This window comes from Tachyglossus aculeatus, chromosome 6 (genome assembly GCF_015852505.1).
Source record: "Tachyglossus aculeatus isolate mTacAcu1 chromosome 6, mTacAcu1.pri, whole genome shotgun sequence".
Taxonomy (NCBI): Eukaryota; Metazoa; Chordata; class Mammalia; order Monotremata; family Tachyglossidae; genus Tachyglossus; species Tachyglossus aculeatus.
In genome coordinates, this window is record NC_052071.1 from 49,051,756 (window position 1) to 49,061,939 (window position 10,184).

The following is a 10,184-nucleotide window of genomic DNA, read 5'->3' on the forward strand; positions in this document are numbered from 1 at the left end:
GATGTACAGCCATTTAGACTGTAAGCTCCTTGTGGGCAGGGACTGGGCTTCTTTATTGTGTACTGCCAAGTGCCTCGGTCAGGGTCTGCCCAGACTAGGCACTCCTTAATAAGGATGGAGTGTTGCCCATTCCCTCCAGAGGAAAGCCACACTGATTTTTCAGAAAATTTGGATTTTGCATGCCTTTGCAGAATGATGAATGAGCTTTTTTTATGGTATTTGCTAAGCACTTACTAGGTGCCAGGCACTGTTCTAAGCACTGGGGTAGATACAAGATAATCAGATTGGACCCAGTCCATGTCCCACATGTGGCCCACAGTCTTAATTCCCATTTTATGGATGAGAGAATTGAGGCACAGGGAAGTGAAGTGACTTGTCGTCTAAGGTCACACAACAGACCTGTAGCAGAGTCGGGATTAGAACCAGGTCCTTTTGACTCCATTCATTCATTCAGTCGTACTTATTGAGCGCTTACTGTGTGCAGAGCACCGTACTAAGCGCTTGGGAAGTACAGATCAGCAACATAAGGTGACGGTCCCTACCCAACAATGGGCTCACAGTCTACTCCCAAGCCAGATCAGTCCTCTGACATGTTGATTAAATGGGTTGTTTCTCTGAAGAAACAGCAGGCAGCTGAGCAGTGAAACAGTTCCCAAAGATGGGCAGAAGTGATTCCTCAGGCTTTGGGGAGGGTAGGAGAAGGGATCAGGAGGAATAGGCCAAGTGTCTTTTAGACTGTGAGCCCACTGTTGAGTAGGGAATGTCTCTATATGTTGCCAACTTGTACTTCCCAAGCACTTAGTACAGTGCTCTGCATACAGTAAGCGCTCAATAAATACGATTGATTGATCGATTGAAGTGTCTCCCCCTTCTAGACTGTGAGCCCACTGTTGGGTAGGGACCGTTTCTATATGTTGCCAACTTGTACTTCCCAAGCGCTTAGTCCAGTGCTCTGCACACAGTAAGCGCTCAATAAATACGATTGAATGAATGAATGAATGAATGAGAAGAGGAAAAAGGAGCCTCACAGGAGGCAGGCACGTTCAATCAGGGATGACTCACTCGTTCACACCATCGCACACTCAGACCCACAAACACAGAGAAATACACACCCTCAGAAATGCATACTCCCTCAGATACCTTCTCCCCCAGCCCCCCCAATCCACTATAAAGACTCAACAGTGCCTGGCACATAGTAAGCACTCAGCAAATACCATAAAAACAATAAAACAGCCGGTCAGACATTGAGGCAGACACACCCAGACTTACTCAAATCAGGCCCTTGCCCAGGGCCTGGCAAGAGGTACATTTTCCGCCCAGGCAATTGGCCGTTCACCTCGAGACTGATGATTAGCCGGTCCCTGAGGTAGATGCTAGACTGATGCCTGGTTTTCAGTTGCTATGGTTTTGCCTTCACCTCAGGCGTAAACATTTTTCCTGTCCCGTCTCCTCTGTACTAGAAGAGGGCAGGATGGGGGAAGGCCTTCTTTCGGAGAAACAGTGCCCCGGAAGGACCCTAAACACACAGACACCCTCCTGCAAACCATCTCTTCTCTCTCATGGGGTCTTCCCGATATCTGCTTCTGAGGGAGGAAGGAGTCTCCGGCAGAGACTCCTTTCTGTTGTTGTGGGAAAGGGAGCATTTTCAAGCCCGCTGAGTTTTTAAGCCTTAGTAGACTCCCGAGGACCCAGGCTTTGTGTTTCTGGGGAGGCAAATTTCGTACTATACACGGGACCTCTCATCTTCATATATGGTCTGACCTGGTCCTCGGCAGGGTCAGGCCTAGGAAAAGGAACGAGGAATCTGTGTTGATCATCGACAGTTTCTGTTCAGAGCTCAATATGTGTAAGGTGCCCGGGTGGGTGCCGTGGAGTGGAGAGACACAATCCCTGCCTTCAAGGTGCTAATTCAAGGGGGGCTTAGTCTGGGAAGGCCTCTTGAAGGAGGTGAGCTCTCAGTAGGGCTTTGAAGGGAGGAAGAGAACTAGGTTGGCGGATGTGCGGAGGGAGGGCATTCCGGGACAGGGGGAGGACGTGGGCCGGGGATCGACGGCGGGACGGGCGAGAATGAGGCCCAGTGAGGAGGTGAGCGGTGGCAGAGGAGCGGAGGGTGCAGGCTGGGCTGGAGAAGGAGAGAAGGGAGGTGAGGTAGGAGGGGGTGAGGGGATGGACAGCCTTGAAGCCGAGAGTGAGGAGTTTTTTCTTGATGCGTAGGTTGACAGGCAGCCACTGGAGATTTCTGAGGAGGGGAGTAACATGCCCAAAGTGTTTCTGCACAAAGACGATCTGGGCAGCAGAGTGAAGTGTTACCATCTCTTCCCCTGCTAGACTTTATACTCCTCGTGTTACAGCCCTGGGAATGTGAGGATTGCAACCAACAGGGTGTGAAGGGAACTTCCAACCTGAAAAACCTGTCACCTTTTAAAAGAAGGTAGAAGGTGAGTGGAGGCTCATCCCAAATTTTGCCCGAAGCAATCCCCCGGGACAGGCGACCCCCTCAGCTCAGCCCAGTGTTGCCCGAAGGGGGTATGATCCGAGAGGGAAGGACTGTATTCATTCATTCATTCAATCGTATTTATTGAACTCTTACTGTGTACAGAGCATTCATTCAATCGTATTTATTGAAGGCTTCCTTGACTAGCCTATTAGCCACTCACCCAATTCTCCCTCCCTTCTGCATCACCTCTGCACTTGGCTCTGAATTGCCCTAAACCCAAGGAGCAGCGTGGCTCAGTGGAAAGAGCCCGGGCTTTGGAGTCAGAGGTCATGGGTTCAAATCCCGGCTCCCCCAACTGTCAGCTGTGTGACTTTGGGCAAGTCACTTAACTTCTCTGGGCCTCAGTTCCCTCATCTGGAAAATGGGGATTAAAAACTGTGAGCCCCTGTGGGACAACCTGATCACCTTGTAACCTCTCCAGCGCTTAGAACAGTGCTTTGCACATAGTAAGCGCTTAATAAATGCCATCAAAAAAACCCCTAATACTCATCCCCCCGACCACCACCACATATCTTTATAATCTTCTCCTTTCCCTATCTGTAATTTATTTTAATGCTTGTCTCCCCCACTAGATTGTAAGCTCTTTGAGGGCAGGGATTATGTCTACCAACTCTATTGTACTTTTTTTTACACTCTTTGCTAAGTGCTTACTAGATGCTGGGCTCTTTACTAAGCATTGGCGTAGATACAAATCTGTGTCCAAAATAGGGCTCAGTCTTAATCCCCACAGAGAAATTAAGTGATTTGCCCAGTGTCACCCAGCAGACAAGTGGCAGAGCTGGGATTAGAACCCAAATCCCAGGCCCATTATCTTCCCATTAGGCTATGCTGCTTCTCAAGTACTGAAACATTGATGTTTCAAGATGAAAAAATCAAATTCTTAAGTTTGAGCACCTACTGTGTGCAGAGCACTGTACTATGCACTTGAAAGAGCCCCATAGAGGAAGTAGACACAAACCCTCCTCTCAAGGATTGTACAGTATAGCTGGGGAGACAGACACTTTAAATAAATGCTTGCTCTGGAGCAGCTGGTTCATGCTTGGCAATGGCCCCACCCAGCTGGATCCTGTTTGGCTGTGATTTCCCCAATCATCTCTGCTTGGAGTGCCGGCACATCTCATCGCTCGGCAAGGTAAGAGCTCCCTCTTCTCCCTGTAGCCAAGAGTTGAATGAGTCCTTTCTTTGCCAGGTGAGTCCAAATGTCCAAAATCCTGCCAAGACCTGCCTGCCTGCCAGTGGAAGGTCCCCAGCCGTGAAGCCACGTGCAGGCCTCGGCCCTTAGTCCTGCATTGTCCAACGGGCCGCAACCAGCCCTTCCTTGGAGTTGTTTTCCTGGCCCGTCAGGTTATCTGTACTTCCCAAGCGCTTAGTACAGTGCTCTGCACACAGTAGGTGCTCAATAAATATGATTGAATGAATGAATCTGTAGTCCCACTGTGTCCACGTGGGCCACGGGGTTCGAGTCTGTAGTTCAAAGCTTCTCTGAGAAGGCCGGAGAGCCGTTTTTCTCCTCTGGAAACAGCCTCAATTTGCAGCACTTTTGAAATTCAAGCCCACAAAAGCCTTCCCTTGGTCCTTCCTGGTTTTCCAGGTCCCCAAAATGACATGTGTGACCCTGCTCTTCCAAGCCCTCCTGAAAAATTCTCCTCCTCCAGAAGGCATTCCCACATTAAGCTCCAACTTCCCAGCCCGTTTCTTACAACAACCACCCTAAACCCTTCTGCATATTCTGGGCTTATTTTAACTTTATTTATTTAACCTTCCATTTTTCTGCTATCCACAACCTTGGCAATGTTTTTTTCTCCTCTTCCAGCTATCTGTGGAAAAGCTTGTATCTATTAGTCTTCCCCTTAGACTGCCAGCTTTTGGGGGACAAGAATTGGTTGGGTCTCTTACCCCGTTCATACCCTTGAAGTGCTTAGTACAATAATCAATCAATGATATTTATTGAGTACTTACTGTGTGCAGAGCATTGTACTAAGCAGTTGCGAGAGTACAATACCAGATGACAGAGTTGGCAGACACATTCCCCGTCCACAGTGAGTTTTCAATCTAGAGGGAGCATACACTATAGTACTATATGAACTCTAGCAATGTGGCCCAGTGAGTGGATAGAGCATAGGCCTGGAAATCAGAAGGACCTGGGTTATAATTACGTTACTGCCACTTGTCTGCTTGGCGAGCTTAGGTAAATCACTTTAAGTGATTTCTCTTCTCTTTTCTGTGCCTCAGTTACCCCATCTGTAAAATGGAGATTAAGACTCTGAGCCCTTTGGGGAAAAGGGACTGTGTCTGCCCTGATTATCTTGTATCTATCCCAGAGTTTAGAACATTACCTGGTACATAGTAGAAACTTAACAAATGCCACAGTTATTATTATCTATTATTACATTGCCCTGCTCACATTAGGCACTCATTGACTGGTCAGTTGCTAATAATAATAATAATGACATTTATTAAGCGCTTTTATGTGCAAAGCACTGTTCTAGCACTGGGGAGGTTACAAGGTGATCAGGTTGTCCCACATGGAGCTCACAGTCAATCCCCCTTTTCCAGATGAGGGAACTGAGGCACAGAGAAGTGAAGTGACTTGCCCAAAGTCACACAGCTGGCAAGTGGCGGAGCCAGGATTTGAACCCATGACCTCTGACTCCAAAGCCCGTGCTATTTCCGCTGAGCCACGCTGCTTCTCATGCATTATAGTTCCTATGGTGTCAGGCATATTTTCATTTTTATTCCCATTCTTCCTCACAGTCTGTTTTGTTTTAGGCCCAAACTAATTTCTTTCAGACCAGGCTGCATGGCTCGGTCACGGGGGAAAACCGGGAACCCCTCCACATCGGATCCCCTCTATACTGTGAGCTGCTTGTGGGCATGGAATCTGTGTGCTTATTGTTATATTGTACTCTCCCAAACGCTTAGTACAGTGCTCTGGTGACACAGTAAGCGCTCAATAAATACTATTGAATGAATGCATGAATGAATCCATCTGGAACGAGAAGGCAACAAAACTGCATTTAACCTCAGCTTGGATTCCAAAATACTAAAGGGCTAACTAAAGGAGTGGTACAGCTAGGGTCCTTTAAAAAGAATTTAGCTGTTAATAATTGTGATATTTAATAATGATGGCATTTACTAAGCGCTTACTATGTGCACAGCACTGTTCTAAGCGCCGGGGAGGTTACAAAGTGATCAGGTTGTCCCACGGGGGGCTCACAGTCTTCATCCTCATTTTACAGATGAGGTAACTGAGGCCTAGAGAAGTGAAGTGACTTGCCCAAAGTCACAGTCACACAGCTGACAATTGGCAGAGCCTGGATTTGAATCCATGACCTCTGACTCCAAAGCCAGGGCTCTTTCCACTGAGCCACGCTGCTTCAGCACTCACTATGGGCCAGGCACTGTGCCCAAACACTGGTGGACAACTTAATTAACTTGATTAAATGTACATATGTATATTAAATGAATATATGTTTGTACATATTTACTACTCTATTTTACTTGAACATATTTATTCTATTTATTTTATTTTGTTAATATGTTTTGTTGTCTGTCTCCCCCTTCTAGACTGTGAACCCGCTGTTGGGTAGGGACTGTCTCTAGATGTTGCCAACTTGGACTTCCCAAACGCCTAGTACAGTGCTCTGCACACAGTAAGCGCTCAATAAATACGACAATGAATGGAATAGACTGTGAGCCCACTGTTGGGTAGGGACTGTCTCTATATGTTGCCAACTTGTACTTTCCAAGCACTTAGTACAGTGCTCTGCACACAGTAAGCGCTCAATAAATACGATTGATTGATTGATTGAATAGAAACAAGATAGTAGGGTTGGACACAGTCCCTGTCCCAAATAGGGCTCACAGTCTTAATCCCCATTTTACAGATGAGGTAACTCAGGCACAGAGAAGTGAAGTGACTTATCCAAGGTCACACAGCAGACCAGTGGCAGAGGTGGGATTAGAACCCGGGGCCCTGTTCTTTCCTCTAGGCTGTGCTGCTTCTTGGGGAACCAGCTGTTGAGAATGTTTGGCCATGTTCCTGCCTGTTGCAAGGGGATGGATAAAATGATCTCTCAAAGCCCTTTCCAGCTCAGATTCTATTCATTCTTTCAATCAATCGTATTTATTGAGCGCTTACTGTGTGCAGAGCACTGTACTAAGCGCTTGGGGAGTACAAGTTGGCAACATATAGAGACGGCCCCTACCCAACAGTGGGCTCACAGTCTAGAAGTCACATTCTAAGAATATATTTGGTTAAAGGTTTTTTATGGGTGGTTTTGTGGGGGCGTTGTTTGTTTCCTATTTCCTCCACAGCAGAAATTGTCCTCAAACAGAAATCTTTGGCGTTTGCCTAGCAAATCTCAGGCTTCCCTTCTTCTAGGCAAGGGGCTTTTGTGGGCTTGTCTTTGACTTGATTGTTACGTTAAATGAAGGGGAAAGGAAACTGGTCAAAAACCCCATTGCCAGTCTCTCCTCACTTTGATCCTTTTAGAGATATCCATCGCTTGGAAAAGCGGGAGGGATGTGGTCACTATGGCTGCATTGCCGATATGGCTCATTGCCACCTCTTCTGCTTACACAAGCAGCCTCTCCTTCTGGGGTGACTGGGCTGCTGTAGTTGGTAAAATTGGGGATGGCGCGAGGGGTACGCTTTTCTCTGGGGAGAGCTATGGAGTTTACCGTACGCCAGGCACTGTAACAATCAATCAATCGTATTTATTGAGCGCTTACTGTGCGCAGAGCACTGTACTAAGCGCTTGGGAAGTACAAGTTGGCAACATATAGAGACAGTCCCTACCCAACAGTGGGCTCACAGTCTAAAAGTAACAGTAACACGCCAGGATAGGTACAAGCTAACCAGGTTGGACACACCACACGTCTCACGTTGGGCTCAGAGTATTAATCCCCATTTTACAGATGAGGTAACTAAGGCACAGAGTAGTTGAGTTACCCTAGGTCACATAGCATTTGTGGAGGAGCCTGAATTAAAAACCGGGTCCTTCTGATTCCCTAGTCCATGATCCATCCATTAGCACGTGCTGCTTCTCAACTGAGGGGAGGAAAGGGAGGAGAGGAGCCGAACATTTAGGGGCCTAGGACTGCTATGGGGAAGGGAAAATTGGTCCCTTTATCTCCCCTTTCCCCATCCGTACCCAGGGAATTTGGAACCACTTGAGGAAAGTTACGCGACCCCGTGTCCTCCTTCCACACACCCTCCAAGCTAGCTCTCTTCCTCCCTTCAAAGCCCTACTGAGAGCTCACCTCCTCCAAGAGGCCTTCCCAGACTGAGCCCCCTTTTTCCTCTCCTCTTCCCCATCCCCCCCGCCCTACCTGCTTCCCCTCCCCACAGCACCTGTATAGATGTTTGTACAGATTTATTACTCTATTTCACTTATACATATTTTACTATTCTGTTTATTTTGTTAATGATGTGCATTTAGCTTTAATTCTGTTTGTTCTGACGACATGACACCTGTCCACGTGTTTTGTCTTGCTGTCTGTCTCCCCCTTCTAGACCGTGAGCCCGTTGTTGGGTAGGGACCGTCTCTGTTGCCAACTTGTACTTCCCAAGTGCTTGGTACAGTAAGCCTGCCGGTCTCAGCTCCGCAACACCGCCAAGATCCGCCCTTTCCTCTCCATCCAAACTGCTACCCTGCTCGTTCAAGCTCTCATCCTCTCCTGTCTGGATTACTGTATCAGCCTCCTCTCCGATCTCCCATCCTCCTGTCTCTCCCCACTTCAATCCATACTTCACGCCGCTGCCCGGATTGTCTTTGTCAGAAACGCTCTGGGCATGTTATTCCCCTCCTCAAAAATCTCCAGTGGCTACCAATCAACCTACGCATCAGGCAGAAACTCCTCACCCTCGGCTTCTAAACTGTTCATCCCCTTGCCACCTCCTATCTCACCTCCCTTCTGTCCTTCTCCAGCCCAGCCCGCACCCTCCGCTCCGCTGCCGCTAATCTCCTCACCGTTAGGCCTCGTTCTCGCCTGTCCCGCCGTCGACCCCCGGCGCACGTCATCCCCCGGGCCTGGAATGGCCTCCCTCCTCACATCCGCCAAACTAGCTCTCTTCCTCCCTTCAAGGCCCTACTGAGAGCTCACCTCCTCCAGGAGGCCTTCCCACACTGAGCCCCCTCCTTCCTCTCCCCCTCCTCTCCCTCTCCATCCCCCCCCGCCTTACCCCCTTCCCTCCCCCACAGCACCTGTATATATGTTTGTACGTATTTATTACTCTATTTTACTTGTACATATTTATTGCATTTTATTCTGTTAATGTGTTTTGTTTTGTTCTCTGTCTCCCCCTTCTAGACTGTGAGCCCACTGTTGGGTAGGGGCCGTCTCTGTATGTTGCCAACTTGTACTTCCCAAGCACTTAGTCCAGTGCTCTGCACACAGTAAGAGCTCAGTAAATACAATTGAATGAATGAGAGTATAAATACGATTGAATGAATGAATGAATAGGGACCATCTCTATATGTTGCCAGCTTGTACTTCCCAAGCGCTTAGTACAGTGCTCTCCACACAGTAAGCGCTCAATAAATATGATTGAATGAATGAATGAATACGGACTGTCTCTATATGTTGCCAACTTGTACTTCCCAAGCGCTTAGTACAGTGCTCTGCACGCAGTAGACACTCAATAAATATGATGGAATGAATGAATGAAAGAATCGCCAATCCCCCCAACCAACCCCATCCTTTGGCTCACCTGGATTTTGATGCGGAAGAAGCAGGACAGCGTCTCCCCAGAGGCCCACCCTCCTCAGTGCATTCCCATCCAACCCCTCCCCTGCATCCCACCCCATTAACCTGTCCCAGAGCCACCTCTCATCCCCCTCCCCACGTCCCCTCCTCACAGCCTCATCCCAGTGAGGCCTGGGAATCCCCGGCTCCATCCCGGGGCAGTTTTCCTTCGGCCTTGACCCGTTCCTGACCCGGGCACTGCCCCTCTGCGCCATCACTATCTCCAGAGGCCCGGTCTCCCTGCCGCTCTCTCCGGGAGCGGGGGGCTCATCTTCTCCTACTCCCCCAGACTCACTGGGAAAAGGAGAGGAGTGGGCTTTCTCCTTTTTCTCTCCAAGGCCGCTATTGCGTTATCCCACCTCTCCTATCCTCTTTCCTTTCCTTTGAAGCCCATATCATCCACCTCTACCACCCGCTCCAATTATTAGCCACAGTCATCTACCACCCCCCAGGCTCCTCCTCCAATTTCCCTCCCCATTTTGATCCCTTTCTCACATTCCCTCTCTCACTCTCCATCCTCTCATTGATCATTGTGGGCTTCACTATCCATCCATCAATCAATCACTCGCATTTATGGAACGCTTACTGTGTGCAGAGCACTGTACTAAGTGCTTGGGAAGTACAAGTTGGCAACATATAGGGACGGTCCCTACCCAACAGTGGGTATCCCCGATGATCCTCCCACTGCCGGTCTCCTCTCATTTCTCTACTCCAATGACCTGCTTCATCCTTGCTTCGCGTGATCGCAGCATGTTAGCCCTGTGTTATCCACGTGACCGCCGTGTGATATCCTCTACCACCATAATAATAATAGTTATTATTATTAAAATAATAATAAGCACTGAATAAATACCATCATAATAGCAAATCGGGTTGGGCACAGTCCCTATCCCCATTTAACAGATGAGGTAACTGAGGCACCGAAAAGCTAAGTAAC